At 49.8% G+C, this 25,061-nt stretch overlaps 1 protein-coding gene across 5 annotated transcripts in view; it reads left to right on the top strand.

Annotated features, from left to right (window-relative positions):
- Window positions 1–25,061, top strand: part of Daam2 (dishevelled associated activator of morphogenesis 2) — a 106,548-nt gene that overhangs the window by 18,100 nt on the left and 63,387 nt on the right. For 2 of the 5 annotated variants that reach the window (XM_055613949.1, XM_055613977.1), the window contains exon 1: window positions 14,308–14,526. The exons of 2 other annotated variants lie outside the window; for them this stretch is intronic. The gene's annotated coding sequence lies outside the window, so the exon portion shown is untranslated. One more of the 5 variants, XM_055613958.1, reaches the window with a different exon arrangement.

The raw sequence follows: 25,061 nt of genomic DNA, 5'->3' as shown, positions 1-25,061 counted from the left end.
CTGGATCCCCTTGTCTCTGCCCCACTCCATCCCAGCTCTGGGGTCATAGAGACACATAGCTGTAGCCCGAGTTCACTGGAGTATTGGAGATTCCAACTCAGGTCTTCATGGTTGCATGGCTGGCTCTTACAGTCTGAGCGGTCTGCCCAGCCCCTGAAGTCCCTCTGCTCCTCACGGGATATCAACAGACAGTGGCTGCTGCTCTGTGTTGAAGCCCCTCCTGTTCTCCCTGCCTGATCCCCAGGAAGCGCTCTCCCTGCCTTGCAACTTTCCTTTGTGTACAGTCAGGGCTCTGGGGACTAAAGATGTGGGTGGCTTTTCCTGTCTGCATCCTGCTTATTTCTACAACATATAATTCACCTTCGCTGAAAAGATGAAAGGTACATGAAATTGGAACTTGTTTGAGCCAATCTTGTGAGTAAGTTTGTTCTAAGAATGGATATTGTCTCTCTGAACTGTATCAGGCAGAACACAGTGGACAATCCCCGAAGGACATCACTGATAAAAGTATAATGAGGAGACTGTCTGCAAAGACATGGGGAGGAGAGAGAGGGGTTAGGCAAGGAAGGAGAAACCACAGGGGCGGTTACAGTCCCACTGCTATAAAAGATATGTCGAGAAAGAGCGTTTTCAGAGCCGGGAGGGGTGGCCTTTCAGTGGGCCAAAGGACCAGAAGACACAGGCACTGCCAAGCTCATTGATTGGTGGGAGTGTGGATGGGAAATAACCTTCCTGAGGTCTTTCTCTCTTGGCCTATAATCAGCTTGCTCACTTCTTTTGGGTCAAGTCCTGCTGTACAGGGCCAGGCACCTGGACTGTAAATCCCACAGAGAGAGGTAGGGGGTGGATGGAGAGGCACAAGCAAGTGTCTATTTCTAAATACACTGCAGCTCGAGACCAGCCATAGTATGAAGCTGTGTGTGTGTGTGTGTGTGTGTGTGTGTGTGTACACATGTGTTTTGATGAGCATATTTGTGTGTGGGGCATGTGCTTTGGAGACCAGAGGACAACCCCAAGTCTCGTTCCTCAAGGGCCTTCCACCTTGTTTTATGAGGCAGGATTTCTCACTTGCCTGAAGCTAGGTTGGCTGGCCATGAGCCTCAGAGACCTGCCTGTTTTCCCATCCAGAGCACTGGGATTACATGCATGCGTCACTGAGTCCAGCTTTTAAATAACAGTCTAGAGGTTGGACTTGGGTCCACCTGTCTGAAAGTCAAATATTTTCCTCACTGAGCCATCTCCCAGCCTAAAGACATCCCTTCTGATCTGTGCTGAATAGCTTTGGTGTACCTTATACTCAGGGCTTTGACTGGCTGGTTTCAAGAACCTTAATACGTAAGTCAGGCAGTGGCAGGAAGGAAAGAGACCATGTGCCTTGTTCTGTAGTTAATTGGAAGGTGTTTTGAGGCCAAGCCTGGCAGGCTTCTGGAGCAGTATTGGGTTGAGTCTTGCTATGAGCCTATTCTAAGAGACACTTCTATGTTAATCTTCATAACTCTGAAGAACAAGTGTGTGACTTAGAAGATGCTTGTGCCTGGGTTCAGCTTCCTGGAGGAGTTTCTGCCGCCTCCTCCTTCTCATCCTCCTCCTTCCACACCTCCTATTTCCCCTCACCCCTGTTTTGCGTCCCTCCCATGAAGACTGTGATGGTTCAGGCTTGGTGACACATACGTGTAACCTCAGGAGTTGGGGTGGGTTCAAGGATAGCCTAGGCTACAGTTGCCAGTTAGAGGACAGCCTGGGCTACCTGAGATATGTTCTCAAACACAGAGAAGTACCCTGGGTGAGTGCTGCTGTAGCGTTCAGACACACTCTCTAAGACCCACAGCAAAGGGCAGAGAAAGGAGACGGCAGTTCTGAACATCTGGAGTTTTGAGCCCATCCTTGAGAATCTCCAATCCGTTAAGCAAGTTTTGCCGTGCAGACCAAAGAGAAGGACACTTGAAAAGCAATGCAAAGGCAAGGGGCAGCTGACATTATGCAAATAGAGTGCAGGCCCTTGTTACAGGATAGAGCCACCAATCAAGGACCTGCTTACTGCGTGACCTTGGCTGACTCACTTATCCTCTCTCAATAGCCCTCATGGTCTTTCCCTGTAACAGGGCAGAATAGGAGAACCTTCCTCACAGGGTGACAGGAGGCTTGCATGATGTACCCTCACCAAGCATGGTGTCTAGCGCACTGTCACAATTAGCAAAGATACTTTTGATCCTTAGCACTGTTTCATCTGGAGCTCAGAGCCAGCCATTTGGTTGGAAGCAGATAGGCGCTGCAGAATCAGAGGACGTGCCCCGCTCCCCATCTCCTGCTACTTCATCGCCTTTTGTAACACCCAAGGACATGCCAAGGGCCAATAGCAAAGCGTTCCTGGAAGTCTGCTCCTCTGAGAGGGAGGCTCAAGAATGGTCCAGCTATGCTGCTCCTCACTGTGGGTGCTCAGAATGATTAAAAATGCAGGGTCTTCCCATGCATTCTCCTCTTACTCCTACAGAGGCCCAGTGCTCAGAGAAAGCCAGCGGAAAGGCACTGTTTTCAGGGTACCCAAACTATCATTCCCCCATGTATTTTCCCAGAGGGATGTACAACACAGAACTAATTCTTGAGGTTTGTATCTTTGTTTGAGTTTAGCTATATAGATTACAGATCTCATTGGGCTTGCTCTATCAGCTAAGTTTTCGGTCTCTTTTGCTTACACAGTAAGCCAGTGTCATCAGTGACCTCGACCCCTCTTCAGGGTTATTTATGTTGTTAACTTAAGTATGTGTGTATGCCTGTGTGCATATGTGCCTGTGAGTTCAGGTGCCGGAAGAGGACATCAGATCCCTTGGTGTTGGAATTATAGGTGATTGTGAGCTATTCCTTTGGGTGCTGGGAACCAAACTCAGGTCCTCTGCAAGAGCAGCAGGTGCCTTTAAAAATGGGGTGGCACCTCACTGGCTGTCCTAGAACTCTCTCTGAAGATGAGGATGGCCTCAAACTCACGGAGATCTGCCTGCCTCTGTCCTGAGTGCTGGGATCAAAGGTGTGCACCACCAGCTCTTTGCAAGTGCTCTTAACTGCTAACCTGTGTCTCCAGCTTCCTCCCTCCCTCCCTCCCTCCCTCCCTCCCTCCCTCTCTCTCTCTCCAACATTAGACTGACTCCTTTGTCTTTGCTTATAGTTTCAGGGTCACAAAATAGCTGCATCATCTCTATCTTTTCATTTGCCTTCCAGATGGGAAGAAAGAATACAATGAATCAGAAAATAGTTCCCATTATCTGCTTCTTCTCTCTTTATGAGAGTCCTATCTAGAAACAGGCAGAAACTGTAGTCAAGTAGAGCAGAGCCCAAATCCTGGTGGAGTCTGGAGTGGGTGGAAGGTGGACATTTTCAGACCGGCACATCAGGGCCCCAGGAGCAAGGATGCATTTCTCTAGAAGGGAGAGAAGAGGCATAAGCAACAATTAGCACTATGTACCCCATTGGTCAGAGCTGTGCTTTTCTCCCTGCGGGTTGAGTCTGGAAAAATCCCAGGTTAATAAAAAGCAAAGCAAACCCACTGAGACCCAGAGCCTTGCCTTCCACAGAATACACAAACTCTTCCCTGTAAACCACTTAGGCTCCTGGATCCCTTGGACAACATGCTATAGATGGTGGACTCAGATCTTCACAGATTGGGCGGATGCCACGGCTGATGAGTGTTCTTGGCTGATGGAGGAGGGAGGAGCCGGTGGGGTACCGTCGCTCTCCCCACCCTGGCCCTGGCCTGCACCCTCAGGCTGGTTACCACATAGGAAGGGTTAGGGAACTAGAGCTTCCGCTCTGCAGGTTGCTTCTGGGGACCAGTGTTGTATCCTCCACAGCCGCTCAAGAACGTGGCTACAGTCTGCCCTCATCTGTTGACGAAGCCACTTTCCCCAATCTTTCCCCTATTCCCCTTTTGCATTCCTTCTAGAGTCCTTTAAGGGCACTCCTTCCAGAAATCACGCACGTATAAACCCTCTCCTTGGGCTCTACCTCTAGAGACCCAACCTGAAGTGTCACTGGGTAGGCCACTCTATTTCTCTCTTCAAGGATGTTTAGTCTTTTAGTTTCTCTAGGTTCTATTGCCATCTAGAAGCTCATGCTGGAAAACCATGAAATTGAGTTTTAAAATTTTCAATAATATCTCATAATGTTTTAAGTGTATGACTTTTTCTTGGGCCACACTCATACCTACCCTGGACTACATATGGTCTACAGGCTACGGTTGGACACCCCCTAAATCCTTTTCCTCCATCCCACTCATGGCCACTGGTGTGTTTCTGGGCCATGGGGCAGTGGCCACTGTGGGAGTTTACTCCAGTGGCCACTGTGGGAGTTCCTTTCCTCAAGCTTTATCTCTGTGGGTGAGCGCTTGTCACAGTCTGTGTGTGGAGATCAGAGGACAATCCTGGGCTCTGGTCCTCACTTTCCATCTTTTTTGACTCAAGGTAGCCTGTTTGCCGCTGCACACACTAGGCTAGCCAACCTGTAAACTCCCTATGAATCTCCTATCTGCTGCTCCTATCTCTCTATTGGATTTCTGATGCATGCTACTGTAGCCAGCTTTATGCGGGTTCTAGGGATCTGAACTCAGGTCCTTACTCTTACACAGCGAGCATTTTGCCCACTGAGCCACCCCTCCTGCCTTGTAGGAGCATCCCACCAGGTCTTAAGCTGAGGCCCTCAACAAGATTCTTTAAAATGTTGATCTGCTTCTGTAGTCCAGGAACTCTGAGAAGAGGCATGCACGCTCATGGTGTCCGTGTCTGTGTGTGTGTGTGTGTTTCCATCCTGTGGCAGTGGCAGCTGGGGGTATTTATAGCTAGATCCACAGGGCCATTCTCACGTGGCTACAGAAAATGAGAACCTCATGTGGAGTTTGTTTTTCCTCTCGGCCTGCACCATCCAGCCATCCATCTCCCTCAAAGCCTCTGCTGTAACCAGAGCCCCCAGCATGGCTACCATTCGGAGGTTATGTAAATTCCCATCTCATGGAAAAGTGCCTGTTCTCTTCAGTCAGGCCACAGGCAAAGCAGGGGGGGACCGCTGGGAGAACTTGCGGGTGACATTGGAGGGTTGGAGGGCAGCTCCACCCAGCACTGTCCTCCTTGCAGAGTCTCCCTGGATGAACTTCATGGAATGTGGGTCCTTGGATCACCTCATGTCCCTCAGCGTGTGTGAGCCCCTTCGAAAGGAAATGGCTTGCTTTGACCTCAAGCTCAAACTCACTATGTGGCCTAGGATGACCCTGAACTTCTAACCCATCCTGTTACCTCTACTTCCTAAGTGCTGGGATTGCATGCAGGCAATCGCCAGGCCCAGGGTTCTGTGCATGCTAGGCTAGTGCCGAGCCCCAGCCCCAGCCCTATTTGCTTTCATTTTGCTGTGCTCTTAGGTCTGTTTCATTCATATTTTGTCTTTTCCACGAGACTAAAGACCACCCCCACCCAAAGGATATGATCTGTTTTCCTAGGGTGCTTGGGCTTCTGGGGTCTGGAGGGGTTTCTCTTAGGCTCCACTTTCTCCAGAGTGGTTTCAGAACTCCCCAAGCCCTCCGGTTCCTGCTACATGCTCTGCCTGCTTCCTGGGAAGCCAGGCACTTCTGAGCATCTCTAATTCTCCAGGAACCCGTGGACCCTTTATAATTTTACTGAGAGGCTTCAACCTGCACATCCATGCTATCCATGTATCCGGCACATCCGTGTATTAAGCGTATGAGGCAGCAGAGGGTAGGGCAGGGGTTAGAGTGGCTGAGCACAGGTGTAGGACGTAGACAACTTTAGAAGAATGGAGCATCAACTTGGCTGTCCTACCCGTGGGCTGTACCTCCCTCCTTGAGCCATGCCAGTGCCCAGCAGAGCTACATCAAGGGTCCTAAAGACTTCTCCTCCAGCATTTCCCCAATAGCACCGTGCTTTCTTCAGAAGCCACTGTGTGCAGATGCTGAGCTGGCCCACCTCCTGCTTGCCACAGCTCTGTAGTGGTTCTGAGCCCATTTTACAGATGAGGAAAATGGAGTCCTGAGAGCGTAAGGGATTCACTTGCCTGGAGTAATTACGTGTAACTAATTAACAGCCCAGAGGGAACTCTAAGCAAGATGAGTCTGGCTCTAAGACCTCCATAGGTCCCATCCATCTCCATTTATGACAAACCTGACCTTCGGCCACCTGGCTTCTGCTGAGACATAGAACTTGTTGACTCTGGCCTTGCTAATCATTCAGTCAGGCAACTTGTGAGTGTGGGGTCAGGATTGGACTAGCTAGTAGCTTCAACTGTCTAATCTGTGTCTCACCCCGCCACCCTCAGCTCTGCCTCCTTTCCTGCCTCCACCTCCCCCCTCATACTGCTGGGAGCCCCAAGGGTTTCCAGAACAAGAGCAGAGCCAGTCATTCATTAATCTTTGTCCTGCTTCCAAGAATCTCAACTACACAAGAATTCCTCATTGAACAGCCAGGCATTCTTGGGGAGCGTGTGTATCACCACGGCAGCGGGAGGCTCAACTCTGGGAGCAGCCGTGGTCCAGGCCAGGAAAATAAGTGTGGACTTCAGAGCCAGGAGGAAATGGATTGGCTCCTCCTGAAGCCCCCTCTCCAGCTACCCACCCCCTCTCTAACCGCAGCTGGGAACTAGCCTTCCCAGGTCATCTGAGGGCACTTAACCAACCCGGTGGCCTTTTCTTCTGGAATGGAGAAGCATCTCATGGCAGAGCTGTTGTGTGCCTGTGTATATACACGTGTGTGCCCATGCGCTGTGTGCATCCATTTCTGTTTACACTCGGGTGACTTCCTGTGTAGTTTCTCATGGCACGGATGACCCATTGCATGCAGAAGTCTCTGTGAGTGATTTGGGGTGGCTGTGAAACCCCAGGCGTGAAAGTAAGTAGTGAGCCACAGGCTGTGCCTCTGTGGAGTGGAACCTTGTCTCTCACACCCAAGCCACTCAGCTTGTGATACTAGAAGGTAAACTGAGACCCAAGGCTTCCAGGAGCAGATCCAGTGTAGCCTTCCATTTTCGTACATGAGTCAGAGAAAGAGGATGAGTGCTAAGAGGAAGCAGGGAGGGTTTGGGATAGAGAAAAATCAATGATGAAAAAGCTTTAGATGGGTGTGAGGGCTTAATTAAAGGTACCCTCCCCTCTTAATTATAAATAGCAAAAGTCAGGCCTTTGGGATGGCTCAGAGGTGCTTTCCACTGAGTCTGATGACCCAAGTGGTCAGGGATTGCCCTGGGACACACACGGCAGGAGGAGAGTACTGACTCTCGTAATTGTCCTCTCATCCCCTCTCCTGCAGTGTTGTAAAAATTACCTAGAAGCCAATGAAAACAACCTTAATGTCCCTCAGCTGAAGAATGGATAGTGAAACGGATCAGGTGGGGGAAGGATGGACAGAGAGAGTACTGGGAGAGACAACTGGAATTGGGGGACATCTCTGAGAGGAACTAGAAACCTGGTGTAATGGAAACTCCCAGGAATCCGCAAGGCTGACAATAGCTAAGACTCCTAGCTCCCGAACTGGCCTTCTTCTGTAACCAGGCAAAACTTCCAGTGGAGAGATTAGGACACCAACCCAGCCACATAACCTTCGACCTACAGTTCGTCCTGCCTACAAGATGTGTTGGGGTAAAGGTGGCACAGAAACTGTGGGAGTGTCAACAGTGACTGGTCCAGCTTGAGGCCTATGCCATGAGACCCACCCCTGACACCTCCTGGAGGGTCAGGTCCCAGAGGATGGGATAGCTCAGAGACCCAGGATAGAACCAAACATGACGGGCAAAAAAAAAAAAAAAAAAAAAAAAAGCCAGTGAAATGATGCTTAATGATATTCTGTTATACTTAGAGATTGGTGCCGAGCCCAATTTTCATCAGACGTCAGAGAGGCTTCACCCAGCAACCAATGGAAACAGATGCAGAGACCCACAGCCAAACATTAGGCACAGCTTGGGGAATCCTCGGGGTTGGGGGCTTGGGGGGATGATAGCAGTAGCCAGAAAGGTCAAGGACACCACAAGAAAACCAATCAACTAGCCTGGGCTCACAGGGTCTCACAGAGACTGAACTGACAACCAGGGAGCCTGCATGGGACCGACCTAGGCCCTCGGCATATGTGTTACAGTTGTGTACCTTGGTCTAATTGTAGGACTCGTAACAGTGGGAGCAGGGAGAGGGGCTGTCTCTGACTCTTTTGCCTGCATTTAGGACCCTTTTTCTCCCACTTGGTTGCTTCATCCAGCCTTAATACGGGGAGGGCAAGGAGGGGGGAGGTGCCTAGTCTTACTGCAATTTGATATGCTGTGTTTGGTTGATAGCCATGGGAGGCCTGCCCTTTGCTGAAGAGAAATGGAGGAGGAGTTGGTGGGGGTGTGTGGAGGACTGGGAAGATAGGAGGGACAGGAGACAGCAGTCAGGATGTGAAAATAATAAAATAAAAATAAAGCACCGCTTTAAAAAAACAAAACATCCCGACAGCCTCTATCAGCCTGGGACTAGAGTTTTGAGTCCCTACACACTTTTGTCCTTCCTCACTTGGCCATGTGACCTGACACGAGGCAGGTAACATCTCCAGGCTGTGTTCTCTCACATCTATCGGCAACTAAGACAATGCTCCACAGACACAGGCCAATCAGATGGAGGCAATTCCACAGCTGAGGGCCCCTCTTCCCAGGTGACTCTAGTTTGTGCAAAGTTGACAAAATGAAGTAGATGCACATTCCATCTCACTAGTACATCTGTCTTTAATGAGTAGTGAAATTACATGTACACCAAAAGAACAGTTATCTATTTATTTAGTGTGTGTGTGGGGGGGGACATAAAAGTGGAGGTCAGAGGACAAGTACGTGGAGTTATTCTTTCTTCCCACCTTTACATGAGTTCTGAGGCTCCAGCTCAGGTTGTCAGGCTTACATCATCAGGTAGTAAGAGCCTTTACTCTCTGAGCCATTTCTCAGAAGTCCTCCCCAAAACTGTTTTAGAGTAAAATTCCTGTATCGCTGATTATCAGTAAATGATTGGTATGCCTGTTTCATATACTCTTAAACCCAGAGTCATGTAAAATTTTCTCAGGCAAAAGATGTCAGCGTGTATGAAGAGTTTAGCAGACCTACACTGAGAAAGCCAGATCAATGCAATGCATTGTGGACCTCCCAGTGAGGGAGCTGCAAGCTGAGACCAACCACTGGCGTATGTGGGGGGTAGTGGGACACAGAGCAATCGCACTGTTTCTTTTTCACCACGTGCTCTCCTTCCACAAGTCTTCCTGGTTGGATTCTGTGTGTGCTAAGCCTCTCTTCCACCTCCTCCTCCTCTCCCATCCTTCTCCTATTAGCTTGTGTTAATCGAAGCCACCCAATAGCTCATAGCATGACCTGTCTTACAATTAGTCAGTTGAATCCTGTCCCTCTGACCTCAAGCAGAGGACAGGGGTTTCCCAAATGTGGGTATTTTAGGGTCAGTATCACCAAGAAACTTATGAAAATTGCCAGCTCTTGGGCCATCCCCAATTTCTGCATACAGCTAGGGGCAATGTCGCAAGCTTGAGGACCAACAAGCTCATGGAAAGTCAGGGTACACACGGAACTCTGAGAATCACTGTGCTTGAGATTCCACAGTAAAAGATGCTACTTTTTGTCATCGTACCCAGTTCTGAGTTCCCATTTCCATCAAGGTAGGGCTGGAGAGATGTCTTAGGGGTTAGAGCATGGGCCAGGAGCCAGACCTCCTGGATGTTAATTCTCATTATCCAGGTGCCCCCTTCTAGGCCTCCTGCCCCTAATTCAGAGTGTGTTCAGGGAGATGTGTATGCTAATTACTTTAATGGTGCCTGACACTGTCAGCCCACAACAAATGTCAGATACTATTACTTGTTGCAGGCAAAACGTCTCTCTCTCTCTCTCTGCAGAGCAGTGGAATTAAGGCTCCAGTCCTTGACTACACACACACACACACACACACACACACACACACACAGTGCCTAAGAGTCTAATGGACATGGCTAACTTCACAGTGGTTTGGGAACGAGACTGACGGTGTTTATCTTGCAGCAGTACAAACAATTTGGAAGCAAATACTAGACATCTTTATTCTAAAAGAGATGATTTGGGCCAAAAGGCATGGCATTCAGCCTTCCTCCTCCCTTCCTTCGGTGCTCGCCAGCAACTCAACGAACAAGCCCATCTGTTTATCACACTGACAGCGAGGGTCTCTTTGTTCCCCAGGGTTTCTCTCCACTCTGCAAACCTAAAGACAACTTCTAAGAAATGGGCCTATCACTCTGGTTGTCCCTAGAGAAGAGAAGACAGCAACCATGACATTTAGCTCCTACTTCTGTAGACCACACTGTTCTGCAGAATGTTCTCAGTATGGTCAGTTCTGGTGTATGTGTGTGTACATATTTTCCCATGGAAGGATATCATTTTCTAACCTTTACACCCTGATAAACCAAGATTTTAGGACTGGAGAGATATCTCAGTTGCTGAAGTGATTGCTATACAAACATAGGGGCCTGAACTTGATCCTTAGCACTCCCACAAACCTCTAAACATGGTAGTGTGTGTTTCCCACCCAGCTCTGGGAAGACAAAGATGGACAGATCCCTCGGGCTCAGTGGCCAACCAGCCTAGCCTAATCAGAGAGCCTCAGTGAGATGCCCTGTCTCAAGAACAAGGCAAACGGCCATGGGGGAGCAACACCGGAAGGTTGATCCCTGGCTTCCAAATGCTTATGCACACATACAAATACACACACACTAAACTTGGATTTGCTTTCAATCGGAGTCAATAATCTTGGGCCATTTTTGTAGTGTGTGCATGCTAGGAGCTGTCTTGTGCACTAGCAGCGCCCCTATTTTTTTATGCCAGAGAGTATAGAACATTCTGTGGTTGTGACAGCTTAAAACATCTCCAGACACTGACCAGTGTCCACTGGGAGTGTGTATGTAGGGATGGGGAGGGGAGTGCAATGGGGAAGCACTCCCAGCTGGGAGCCATGGCAAGCTAAATTCTTCCTATAATAAATGGGTCCTGCTGCATCTCATGCTGCCCTAGAGTTTATCTCTACAGTGTATTTAAGATTAGGGGACAGGATGTGTCCACTGATAAGAGAGATATAGGGTGCCTGCTATCTCAGGGTCACCCTTGACTTCCAAGAAGCAGCCTTCCTGTTGGGTGGACACACTCCCCTTAGGGCCTCACACTTAAGCCCTTGGTGGACAGTCTGCCCTGTGTCCAGATTCCTCTCTGGTCCTTTAGACCCTCCTCATGCAGCAAGAAATCTCACGGGGGAAGGGCCATTGGTTTGGGCTTATAAATATTCATCAACTCATTTCTAGTATTAAAACAAAAACAAAAACAAAAACAAAAAAAACAAAAACAACAAAAAACTGCGTTTAACATTCTTGTCCGAGTGGAAAGTTTTGTTCCTTGGAAAGCTTCCCATTCCAGACCTAGGTCAGAGTCCCCAGCAGCACTCAGAGAATGTCCTCGGGAAGTTTCACCATTGAGACTGTACTTTGGTGGCCTTGACACAACTGTGGTTGGGTTCCGGGCCAAAACTCCGAGGCCCGCAAGATAGACAGAGAGGGAGGCTTCGTGAGGAAGGGCTGTGGACTCCGAGAACAAAATCCTTTTATGGGGGACTGGAGGGACGGGTCAGCAGTTAAGAGCGCTTGCTGGTTTTTCAGAGGACCTGAGTTCATTTTCCAAGCACCCACATTGGGTAGCCTGTAACTCCAGCTCCAGTGAATCTGAGCCCATTTCTGTGCATACAGGAATCTTCCTTTACACGTAAAACACGGGCAGGCATACACCTGTAATCAGTTACCTCTCTACACAGTCACATCTCAAGAAGACAACCAGCCTGCCAGTCAGTGTAAGGTGGATTATGTTTGGCAACACCATATCCTCACATTCCGTTGGCTTTAGACAACAGACACCTAATTCTTACTCTTGCTACCCATCCCTTGTGGATCGACAACAGGGCTCTGCTCATGATATTCGCTCAGGAACAGAGGCTGCTTAAACAGCTGTCACTTTAAAAGTGATGATGGGTTGTACCCAAGAAAATGAAGGCCTGGCCTGACCTAACTATGAATGGAGGCTGGGATAGCCCTTTAAGACCATCTGGGCAAACCCAACCTCTAAAGGCCAGAGTTATAATGGTGTCCTCAGACCCCACATTCCCTGGTCCGGTGTCACACTGGACACTCCCAATTCCCTGCCAGGACCCCAGTGATGAAGATTAAATGAGATCATGTGTGACCATGTAAGATCATAGGTGCCCTCATAGAATAATAAGTATCATGTGCTACCCTCATCTACAAGTGTGTTTGGTGCTCAGTGCCCAGGAGAGAGAGTGAACAGACACTTTTCAGTTGCCAATTAAAAGCTCCATGCCTCTGAGGACTCTTGTGTTAGGCTTCTCCAGAAGACCAGCAACAATAGAATCTGCTGTTTACCCATCTTCCTAGATTTACTTAATGGAATCAGCCTACACAATGGTGGCTGACTGGAGGCACATAGATGGGCCTGTGTTAAAGCTCATGTCTGAAGGCAGTGAGGGGGCTGAGTTCACTTTTCTTGGGGTGACTTCCTTTTTCCTTTAAAAAAATGTATTTTGCTTTAAAAGTGTGTGAGTGTGTGTGTGTGTAACTGTCTATGGAAGCCAAAAGAAGGAATTGGGTCACTTGGAGCTGGAGTAGCTGTGAGCCGCCTGACATGGGTGCTGGGAACCAAACCAAGGTTCTGTGAAAGAGCAGGGTGAACTCTTAAACCATGGAGCAATCTCTCCCACTCCTCTCCTAGGTCTTTCAGCTACTTGGGAAGGAACTATAGACATCATGGAGGGCAACGTGCCTTATTTTAAGTCTGCTGATTAGAATGCTGATCTTGTGTAAAAGTTCCCTCCTAGCAACATCTGGACTTTCGTTTGACCCACATCTGGCCCCATGCACAGCCAAACTGACACACAAAATTAACCATCACAATTTCCAGTTTCCACTCGCAGGGTATGGGGCAGACTTAGTCATGCGCCTAGACTCGGATAGTCAACAAGTTCCCCCGGCTACGTGCCTGGACCAAGGCTATCTGACTAAGTACCACTACCCGGCACAAACAGCCATGAATGATTTTATCTGGGGATGAAAGGAAGTAGCCATCTGCGGCTTTCTGTGGTATTCCATTTCAGCACTTTCTGCTAAGCCAGTGTGCAAATCAGCATGGACTTAGATCCACGTGCCCACGTCCCGGGGAGAGTCATGGAAAGGGATGTGTGAGGATGTGGCCTGGCCTCCTGGGAGACTAAACACAAATGCTGCTATTGAAACATTCCTCTGCTCTCTATTTGTTTAATTGTTGTTGTTTTGTTTGTTGTGTGTTTGCTTTTTGAGACAGGGTTTCTCTGCATAATCTTGGCTGTCCTGGAACTCTCTGTAGACCAAGCTGGTGTCAGACTCAGAGGTCTGCTGGCCTTTGCCTCCTGAGTGCTGGGAGGTGTGCGCCAACACCACCCAGCTCTACTTGTTACTTTTTAAAATGTGCATGTATGAGTATGTGTGTGGGTGTGCATGTGTGTATGTACACATTTCACATGCCAGTGGAGGCCAGAGGTTAATGTCAGCTGTCTTCCTCAATTGTTCTCCAAATAACAATAATAATGATAATAATAATAATAATAATAATTATTATTATTATTATTATTATTTGAGATAGAGTCTTTCGGTGAACTTGGAACTCATCCATTCAGCTAGACTAAGTAGCCAGAGAGCTCCAAGTGTCCCCTTGTCTCCACCTCTTCATTACTAGAATTACAGGCACAGCTGCTTTATGTGGCTTCCTGGGGACTTGAACTTGGGTCCTAAGGCTTGTAAGACAAGCACATTTGTTACATGTTAATCTGTCTCCCCAGGCCTGTCTTTGTCCTTTGCTTTATTCCATATTTTCTACATTTGGAAATCGTCTGTACCATTTCTGCTGCTGAAGAATGATCTGCAAATTTATGGAGTTCTGTGATTCCCTTTTGATATCATCCCTCTCTTTCATTTCTTTCTCACTCTCTTTTCTTCCTTCCTCCCCTCTCTACCTCCCCCCTCTTCTTCTCCTTTTTTTCCTTTCATCATTCATCTCTTCTTCCCTCCCTTCCTCCCTCCTCCCTTCCCTTTCCTGACTTTGCCCCTCTCTTTTCTCCTGTCTTCCTTGTGTCTTGCCCATCCAGAACATCTCAGGAAGACTGTCTCTTTAAGAGAGGCAGCTGTATCCTGTGCACTCTGGGATTCTGACAGTCAGCCCTGGCTCTCTTGCTGTGTACCGCTGGGCTACAACAGGGTTTGTCCTGAGCTCAGTTTGAGTCCTGAACTTCCAGAGGAAAGGGTCACTTCCAATGATGTCCTCACCTCCAGGCATTCATGCCCATCGGACTCCCCCCCTGAAGCCCCTTGGTAGCCAGGCCCTGGCTTTGGGCCAAAAGAGGCTCGCTGTTGAGGGTTGAGATCCGGAGCTCAAAAAAGAAAGTTGGAAAATAGCTGGATGCCTTTGGTGAGTGTGAAAGAAATTTGCTGCCTCCTGCCCCTCATCTGTGGACTTCAGAGCGCAGACCTGGGATTAAGTTGAGTGAGTTTTGACAGTGGGATGGGATGGGCAGATGTGCGAGGGGAAGAGGTGGGGCTGGGATTCCCTTGCATGTGGGAATAACCTCAACCCTCCTCCCCGATGTCATTCTCGAGGCAGGAAGCTTAAGGTTGCCATCAGGATAGAGCTAGAACTGTCTGAGGGCTGGTGTCAAGAGGGACAAATGGCAGCCTTCCTCCTTCAAAACAAAGTGCGGCCAGTGTGGGCTTTGGGCTCTTTGTAAAAATGCCCTAGAGGCATTTTCGGCATTTCTGTAGCCCCTAGGCAAAGCATATAACCTTATGGGCCCATCTTAGCAGGGGACTCAGGCCAAGTTTTCTTCTCGGGCAAGGGGACAGAGCAGCCTTGCTCCCTAAGTCCATGTTGTTCCCTTGGATTGAGGAAAGCTGCCCCTGAACCACAGCAGGCAGTGCCATGGTGGGAGGTGGCAGGTCTGCCAAGAGCAGGGAAGAATGGGGAGCCTGTTACTGCTGAGGCCTGGGAACATGGCCTCAGGGGGAGGCCCAAGTCACCAGAGCTGGCGAAAGGTCCAGGTCCATGCTGGGAGAATGGGACAGAGCCAGAACCCCATGGTGCAGAGAAAATGGTCCTCCAATCCCATTTTCTGGGGCATGAGCACAGGTGCAGCTGACCTCAGATGCCTAGGTACACCTGTGCAGGCGGAGCCTGAGTCCTGGGGCCTCCAGTGGACAAGGCCGAACACAACAGCAACTCCGAGTCTTCCGAGACCAGGGAAGCCTTTTGCTGATTCCTAAGCTCTTCCTTGGGCCAAAGTCTGAACAAGAGATTTGCTGAGGCAGAAGATGCCAGGAAGCAATCTAGAGGCTGTGAATCTGGATCTCGGTGTGCGTGGTGGTGGTGTGGATGTAGCGGTCCCCACAGACTCACAATAGTCAGTACTATTTATTGTGTGCCTTGAAGGCATTCGTGACTGCGCCAAGGCTTATCTGTGTGTGTGTCGGGGTGAGGTGTATGTGTTCAGGTGTACATGTGTAAGATGCATGTCCAGAGGTCAACTCCAGATGTTTCTCAGGTGCCATCCATTGAGATATGCTGGCTCTGTGGCCTGGGTCTTGCTGATTCAGCAAGACTGGCTGGCCACCAAGTCTCGGGGATACTCCTGTCTCTTGCTTCCTTGGCGCTTGAATTATAAGAGCTGTCTGCTCCACTAGCCTTTTGCTGTGGGTTACGGGGGCCATTCGAGTTAATGATAAGTGAGAACTTTACCAATCAAACGAGTCTCCAGCCCCCAGCCAACGGAATCATTTGAATCATGGATCATTTTATTTTACAGGAAATGAAGCTCAGGTGTTGAGGATCATGCATCCTCAGGGCTGGAAACTCACAAATGAGACTTGGTCATCTTCATCCATCCATTCCCTCACCCACCCATTCATGTGTTTCCTCATCCACCCATTCCTTCATTCATTCATTCTCTCATCCACTCATCTCCTCATCTCCTCATCTCTTTATCTATCCATACTCTCATCCATCCACTCCCTCATCCATCCAGTCATTCATTTATTTAACTAGTTGAACTGTTGGCTTTCATGTGTCAGCCACATGGTAGTCACCAAAGGCACAGCTGGGACAGATGCTGGCAAGGGCTCAGAGCAGCTTAGCTGCACAGCCTGCATGTTGATCTGCACCCAGGGTCTTCTGTGCTAGGCTCAGAGAGCCTTGCAGGGGAGTGTGAGAATGTCCTCCTCAAGGTCCGAGAAGACTCCGGGAGAATGTTTTCTTCCTTGGCAAAATGCTACATTGTGTTTTAATAATTATCCAAAAGTTCTGTATCGGCTGGCTGGCCACTATAGAGCTCCTACTGGCATCAGACTTTTTTTGTTCCAGTGTGCTTCTGTTCAAGTTGGTACTGTGTGGTCTATTAAAAATGACAGCATTTAACATCTGGAAGATTTGTGTCTTAAACTGGAGTCTGAATGGGAGCCCAAAGGACCAAAGCTGACTCAGAAAGGCTGCTGGGGTACCATAAGGGATGTGGCACAGCTTTCTCCTCTTCTGAGCAGACTGACTAGGCTGAACGGAACAAGGTCTGAAGCCTGTGGCTTCCCGCTCTCAGGCTTAGGAGGGGCGAAGGCCGGAGACACAGAGAGAAACAAGCAGGTCAGGAGAGATGACCTTGATTCTGGAACAAGGTATCATGCTTTGAATATTGCACCTCTGATCTCCATAAATCTTTGCATCTCCCCGGTGGGCCTGTGCAGAAGGGACAGTGTGTGCTGAGGTTAGGGACGAGCTGCAGGCCTCCTGGAACAATGTGGCAGCTCAGAGAGCAGTATCCTCCCATCTTTTCCAGATTCTAGCATCTTTCAGGGTGACATGGCCACGGTGCCAACATCACTGTAGGGAGCCATGGCCGTCACTAGTGCACAACCAGTCAGAATTCATCTAGGGCTGGCCTGGTTCTTGGACCTATAGTTGGGGCTGGGCACACAGAACCCTCTTTGGGTAGGAGACTTTGCCAGTCCCGGGGGCAGGAAGCTCAGAATCTGATGTGTCTCTTCCTTACCCATTTCTTGGAGTGGGGTGGCCTGTGGTCATTCCCCTTTCTCCATGTGTTCCACTGTGTCTGCATGCACTGGTTTCCATGCTAAGCTGGTCTGGATTCTCCTCTCTGTCCCCACTGAGGATCTGCCAACATCTCCTGCAAAAATGCTGAGATAAAAGCGTTGGCTTTGAGGGCCAAAATGTGCTTCCTATCTCACCTCTCAGCTCTCTCTGCTCTGGGCATTAAAGCAGCCACAGACAATCTACAAATAAACCTGTGTGGGTAAGTTCTAGTGAATCTGGGGTTGCAAAAACAGCCAGAGCTAGATTTCGCTTATGAGCCATAGGCTAACTCCTGACTGAACAGAATCAGCCCCATGAAGCCCATGGCTGATTCCCCATGGCGTATCTCCACGTGCCTGCATGAGCTGGCATCCCCAGCCACAGAACATTTGTCTTCTCTCCCCTCCCCCCTCCTTTTCCCTCCCTTCCCTTCTCTTCTATTTTCTCCTCTATCCAGGATCTTAGGCAGTCCAGGATCTTAGGCAGTCCAGGCTGGCCTCAAAATTTCTAGGTAGCCAATGCTGACCCTGGACATACCCTCTTGCCTCTATCCCCTTCCCAAGTAGTGGGATGACAGGTTGCTGCCACCACATTCTGTTTCTGCCAATGCTGAAGGTCAAACAGCCAACCACAGCCCTACCCACCCCACGAGCCCTGCCCAACTCCACTCACCATCTCGAAGGCTCTCTTCTTTTCCTTGCCTTCTAGCCTTTGCCCAAACACTCTCCTTCACCTGGAACACCCCTCCCTTCACCTCTGTCCTGCCTGCTACCCACTTTTGAATTTGACCCCTTCCTTCAGGTCAGAGGTTTCTTCTTCATGTCCTGCTGTGACCTTCCTCCTCTTAATCCTCACCAACACATGGCACCCTCCCCTTTCCTGAGACTGCTAGTTTTGTGCTGACTTACAAGTGCTGTATCTTAATGAGTTATTCCTCACCATATTTCAAGGGCAGGAATCAATGGAACCTGTCCTATCTGCTGCCTCCTCTACTCCCAGCTTCATGCCCACCAGGAAAGTGTTAGAGTAAATCCTAGTGGCCTTCCCCTCCTCCCCAATAGCCTTTGCTGCAGAAGGGGCTTTTGTGGGGCCCAGCTGTGCCCGGGATCACCTGTTTGACACTGTGGGTAAATCCATCTCTGGTTTTGTAACCTGAGCTGGCGCCAGCTCCTATGCGCGCCCCCCCCCCCCCCCCCCCGAGCTCAAATGTCCCTGTTTGTTTTGACATCCCCTGAGGGGGCCTGGATGATCTAGATTTCAAAGCAATATTTTTTTTTTTCCTAGCAGCTACTGGAGTCCAAGCCCTTGCCAGCTCCTGGACCCCTGTGTTAGTGTTTTCAGTTAATTAAGAAAACAAACCCTGGTTTCTGACTGAGACAGGCCTGTAGATGGGGCTGGAGGAGCCCCTGGCCTTGTCCACATGCAGGAAAGGGTGGTCAGCACCTGCAGGAGGATGAGCAAGCTGAAAGATGGCATGCCGGGAGGGACCAGATGCCCTCTCAGCAGGAGAAGGCTCCAGGAACTCATAGAGTTCAGAGGACGCTCCGGGCTGAGTCCAGCACTCGGATTCTGCCTTTCCTGCCGTATCCAGGATGTGTCTGGACTTGGTACAGGTGGCACGAGGCCTCTTGGAGGACAAAAACTGCCTCAGGAGTATGGGTCTATCCCCAAGATGGTCACCTTCATGGCCTGCTGTTAGAGGACAGTGGGGAAAGTTAACTTGGTGGTGGCTTTGGGGCCCCGGGGAGACAGCCTGTCCTGGTCGAAAGGGATCCCCACTCAGGGATGCCGCTCTCCCATCAGAGCCCGTACTTGAGTTTCAGAGAGTTTATTGCATTGTAGTAGAAGTTAGCACCGTCTGTCTTGAGGACACTGTCTTAGCTGAGCTGGGCACTCACAGCACATCTCCCCTACAGCCTGCTCACCCCTCAGCAGTGCTGGGGAAGGCGCATGGACTCCTAGTTTCAAAAAGGAAAATTGAGATAAAAAAATCAGAAGCTATGATTGGTTTCTAGATGCTAGAGACTGTCTTCTGAAGAGAGGGACACCATTGCTGGCCCTTAGCTGGACTCATGATACATAAGGAAAACCTTTTCTAGTGGATCTTGGGAGTTCTAAGAGTTGGGGAAACTTTAAAATTTGTTTTGGAGACAGTCTCATTCTGTAGTGCAGGCTAGCCTGGAACTCTCTGTAACCAAGGCATTCTTTTCCGGCCTGCCTCTACCTCCCAAGTGCAGGGATTGTAGACAGAGGCCTCCATGTAAAGTTTATGTGGTACAGAGGAGCAAACCTAGGATTGGTGCAGGCTTGGCAGTCACTCTACCCACTGACACACATACTCGGTTAGCCGGGCTAGCCTGGAACTCACTGTGTACCCCAGGCCGGCCTTGAATTCATGGTCAGGGCTGCATGGCAGGCTTGAGCTGCCACACTTTGACTTTTCTTTTTGAACTGCATTTTTGTAATTGCTTCCACTGAATGCACGATCTCTAGTAGGGGCGAAAAGGAAGCCAAGAACCACCCAGAACTTGTCCACTACTGCAGCTGCTCGGGAGAAGAGTCAGCGCTGTGATACAGAGGGTGCGCTTGCACACCCAGCTCCGTCGAGAGTTTGCGGAGGGCCCGCCTCTGAGCTGCAGTTTCCCTGTTTGTATTGTGACTTGATGATGATAGGCATCTTCTTTCTTAGCATCTTGGGGCTCCCAGCAGTAAGGGTGGGAAGGTCATGTCAGAGAAAGGAAGAGCCGAATGCTCACATAAGGGGAGAACAGGATTCCAAGAGGGAGGCCTGGCCATCGGGAGGAGAGGGGTAACCTTTTCCAGAGAGAGCAGTTTGGGACTGGGTTTGTAGTGTGACATCGGTTGCTATAGAGGACAGTAGCACTCACGCCTCTTTTCTCTCGGTGGGGTCCGTCTGACTGACTTCTCTATTGAAGTGAGACAACACCATGACCAAAGCAACATATAAAAGGGAGCATTTGAGTTGGGTCCATGTCTATCATGGGGAGGAGCGTGGCAACAGGCAAGCAATCATGGAGCCGGAGAAGTAACTGAGAGCTTACGTCAGGTCCACAAGCACATGTCAGAGAGAGAGAGATCCCCAGTGATACACCTCTTCTAACAAGGCCACACCTCCTAACCCTCCTAAACAGTTCCACCAACTGGGGACCAAGCATTCAAACACATGAGCCTATGGAGACCATTCTCATTCAAACCACCACAGAGGCTGTGGAAGTGCTCCTGGGCTCCAGAGCCAGGGTAGGACCCTTGCCTGGGCTTTTGCTGAACACATCTCCATGGGAAGCTGAACTGTTCTCCCTGCAACACCTCTTGTCTGAACATAAAATCTTGCCGACCTCATTTCAGGATCTCAGAAGCGGATCCACGTGTTGACTCTTCCTCTCATGTGTGCGTGTTATATGCGTGTGTATGTGGTATGTGTCTGCATGCACGAGTACGTGCATGAATGCTTGCATGTGTGGTATGTGTGTATGTGTGTATTTGTGCATGTGTGTGTGTGTGTGTGTGTGTGTGTGTGTGTGTGTGTGTGTGCGCGCGTACATGCCACCCATGTGTTTTACCTGGGCATTCTTAGCCCTTGCATTTCCAGCTACCTGCAGATTCATGCTCCAGACCCCACTCAGTGTCCCATGTTATAAAGTTCCCACTATCCCTTGGTTCTTCCCCTAGTTTCTTTCAGTAGCTGAGGTGGACATTCACCTGCTCTGCGGAGAAGCTGGCCCCTGATAAGACAGTTAGCACAGAGTTTGAAAATCGCAGTCCTCCCGACTCTCCTCAGCTTACTCGTTTCCAGAATGCAAGGATCTGGCAGGTTTAACGTTGCATCCTCCGTCCGTCTTGGCCTGAGTATCCCAGAGTGGATTATGTGTGGACAACCGAGTGGATTTCTCACGCTTCTTCGGTCTGTGATGTTCAAGATCAAGTCTCTAATTAGGTAATTCCCAGTGAGAGCTTCCCTCTGCTTCCAGGGTGCTACCTTACTGCTCTGCCCTTCAGCTGGTGAGTGCTGTGTCCTCACGTAGCAGAAGGGTCAGAGCCGAGGCTGTCCTTTTCTATCTCTTCAAGATACGAGGTCATTCATGAAATCCAATTTCCCCAAAGTTGCCACATCTTAAATGTACCATGATAAAGTGTTAGTTTGTGAGCACTTGTGTGTGTGTGTCATGTGTATGCGTGGTGTATACATGTGTGCATGTGTGTTGTCTGTCTGTATGGTATGTGTGTATATGTGTGTGTGCGTGCATGCTTGTGTGTAAGTAGTTTGTGTGTGTGTGTATATGTGGTGTGTGTGCATGAGTGCATGTGTCCATGTGTGTTATGTGTGTGTGTGTGTGTGGTATGTGTCTGTGCATGCATGGGTATGTGCATTAATGCTTACGTGTGTGGTGTGTGTGTATATGTGCATGTGTGTGTGCATGCATGTATGGAGGTACACAGGTATGTGTGAGTACATGCAGAGGCCCAAGGATGATGTCAGGAGGCATCTTCTATAATCTCCCACCTTATTCACTGAGGCAGGGTCTTTGTGTCAAACACAGATCGTCAATATGGTTAGTCTTTCTGGCCAGCTTGCTCTGGAGAGCCCCTGGCTCTGCCTTCTGAGCCTGGAATGACAAGAGGGTCACCACACACCCCGGCACTTACATGGATCCTGACGATCTGAGCCCTCTCACACTTGTGTGCCAAGTGCTTTAACCACTGAGCTATCTCCCCAGCACAACACGCCACTTAAGTGTGGGCTCTGGGTAAGCACATTTGGGCCCTTCAGTGAATGAGTTCTGGAGGGGAATATAGACGGGCAAAAGAAGACGCCATCCCCAGCCCCAGCGTCTGGCGAGTGATAAATTCTCAGGATACCGATTGGATGAATGAACGTGAGCATGTACCACAAATGGCATGGAGGCCTTATAGCTCTTCGCTGAGAGGGTGCAGGCAGCTGGTGTTTGGGTCACTTACCCAGACACCACCTTCACGGGATGGTATCTGAACAGGCCACTCCAATCAGCGTCTCCTCCTCTCATACTGGGGTCCAAGCAGGAAACCCAGACGTCAGAAGCCAGGGCCTCTCTCGTGGGCCCCAGACTGGCTGTGGGTAGCCCATACCATGCCGATTTTGTGTAGACACTAACCACACATCTTAGCACTGCCTGCCTGTTCCTGGCCATTTTCTACAGTGGTGTCTGATCCTGTATCTGTGCACAGCATGGGGGATGAAGTACAACGTGTGTGTGTGTGTGTGTGTGTGTGTGTGTGTGTGTGTGTGTGTGTGTGTTGGGGGCAGGGTGGTAGAGCCAGTAGTACTTTGGAAAATGCACAGGACCCACTTCGTGCAGGAAAGATGCCTACGCTGGAGGCTGAGAGACACCATGTTTGATAGTCAGTGGGGAGCTGCCACCTTTGAAGCTTTTAATACTTAACTGGGAGGAGATTGGACAGTAGGACTTTTGGGGACTGCCAATGGGATATGAGAATTTCAAGTGTTGCTCGGTGAGGAGAGACTTGCCCTTCAGGGTGCTTGCTTATTCCTTGGCACACTGAGGTGTACTTTCACGTGTGTCTGTTCCATCCTGGTTCTTGAGGATGAAGAGGAAGAACCACATTCCTGCTCTTGGCAGGTAGTTTATAATGAAGGCCCCTGAGGAGGGGGTGTCGGCACCCTCCCCGTATTCTTTCTGAGACGGTCTGTTGTTGAGAGACATGTCATCATTCAGTATCTCTCACTGCATTATCCCCCAGGTCACTGCTCTCCAGAATTATCCTTGTGTTTGCCCTTCTCCAGCATCTCATGTGTCCTCCTTCCCTGGTCGAGTTATATGTCATTTACCCATGCTCTCTGACCCTGGGTTCCATGTAGCATTCAGGAACACCGTAGCTCCTCCTGACTGCTATCCAGGAAAGTGCACGTGGCATATTCCCACTCTTGTATCCTTACCATGTATCCTTACGTGCCTGGCCCAGAGATGGCTCATCTGAGATGGTTGTGGGAGGCAGGATGCCAGGAAACCAACGCTGGGTTTTATCTATTTCATCTGTAGTGATGCCCTTTGGTTAAATCTCTTCCTGGATCGTCCAGGGAGAGGGATGGATGCCTGGGGAAGCTGCTGAAAAGACTAGAATTTTCTGAGAAGCTAGAGACATGGAGCGCCCCTGGTGGGAGTGGAACCCTTTGTGACTTAGTCATTAGAAGTGCCTTTGCCGTTGGACGCTCCACTTTCCCAGGCCAGCAGGGGCAGGGGCCTTCAAGGATGATGAAAGGTGGTTTCTGAACCAGACCCTCCGTGTGCTGAGGCCTGCAAGCTTCCTTTCTCTGAGCGGGGACAAAGTGATGTTGGAAGGGAGCAGACCTGCCTCTGTAGCCCTCTGGCTCAGGCAGCCCTGCTGAGCTGGAGGGAGAACAGGCCGCCTGGGAATAGCTGGGAAGCATGTCCAGACCTTGGGTCTGCACCCTCCAGGGCCAGGATGTGGCGTGGGACCCAGGCAGGCAGAAGTTCCCACTGCTCAGCTTGCTCAGCTTGAGAGCTCCTAAATACTCTGGGCTCCGGTGGCGGCAGGAGAGAGGGGGAACTCTAGATGCCTGGGTCAAAACCACATCAGGACCAGGATAGCTCGACAGTCACATACCTCTGACATTTTTCTTCTACCTGGACAGCTGCCAGGGGCCCAGAAGCCCAGCCTTGCCTCCTTGTGGAGTGAGCAGAGTCAGGGATTAACCCTTTCAGGCCCTGCCTAAGTCAGCTTAACTGGCTCTCTCCAATTAGCCCTCATCTGTTCATCACATACCAAAGGATTCACACATATCCTATTTGATAGTTGCCTCATTTATGTAGGAGTAGAGACATCAAAGAGTCCACTGGAGCATCACTTGTCTAAGCTTAGAGAGTTGCTAAGTTAAGTTTCATATATTTCTGTGTTTTCAAGGGCCTGTTAGGCAGTGATTCTGTCCACTTTGGACAACAATGGCGGATGAGGAAAATGCCCCCATGAAGGCTCTATGTGCCGTGATACATACCTGGGCATTCACGGGCATCCATAAACAGGCTGGATCAGGTTGGAGCCCTGGGCTTGTGAGGGTAGACCTGCTGCAGAAGGGAGAAGATCAATGCATAAACTATAGATTTTCAAGTGTGTGGGAAATGGAGAGGTGAGAAGTAAACCAGGCTGGTGGAGGGGAACTCCGAGCAGCCTCTTACACATGACCTCACAGGTGGAGTGCCCTGTCCACTCTGCTGGGGTGGGTAAGGATGGCTGCCAATGTGACTGCTTAGAAAAAGCACCTGAGAGGCTGACAGGTGGGGCACACCTCTGGGTGTGTCTGGGAGGGTCTTTCTGGAGTGACTGAACTAAGGTGGTTAGAATCACCCTGAATGGGGGCAGTGCTATCTCAGAGACTGGCATCCCAGATGGGAAAAAAAGATGAAAATGAAGAAAGCCAAAGGCCCAAAGGCCTGAGCATGTTCTCTGCTTCCTAGCTGGCATGTTGAGAGCTGTTCTGTTCCGCCGTGCTTTCCCCACATGGAAACCTGCATGGAACACATGCATGGAACCCTGTAGGGCTGTGGGCCAAAGCATAGCCTTCCTTAAACTGCCTCTCTTGGATAGTTGGCATGAGATAAACACCTCTCAAGTACACACGCATGCAGCGGCACGCACGCACACGCACGCACACACCGGGTGTTCACCAGGTGCCAGGTGTCTTCCCAGCTGCCACATGTAACCCCACTCACCCCACTATTACCCGCTGAAGCAGATTTCACGATTATTCCAGTTTTCACCTTGGGAACACGAAGGGTATTCGCCACTCTTATCACTGTGGCAAAAGAGTCAACATAAGCAGCTTGAGGAAGGAAAGGTTC

Source organism: Psammomys obesus, unplaced genomic scaffold, assembly GCF_907164565.1.
Source record: "Psammomys obesus unplaced genomic scaffold, mPsaObe1.curated_primary_1811, whole genome shotgun sequence".
NCBI classification, from domain to species: Eukaryota; Metazoa; Chordata; class Mammalia; order Rodentia; family Muridae; genus Psammomys; species Psammomys obesus.
This window is presented reverse-complemented; position numbering and strand designations above follow the sequence as displayed.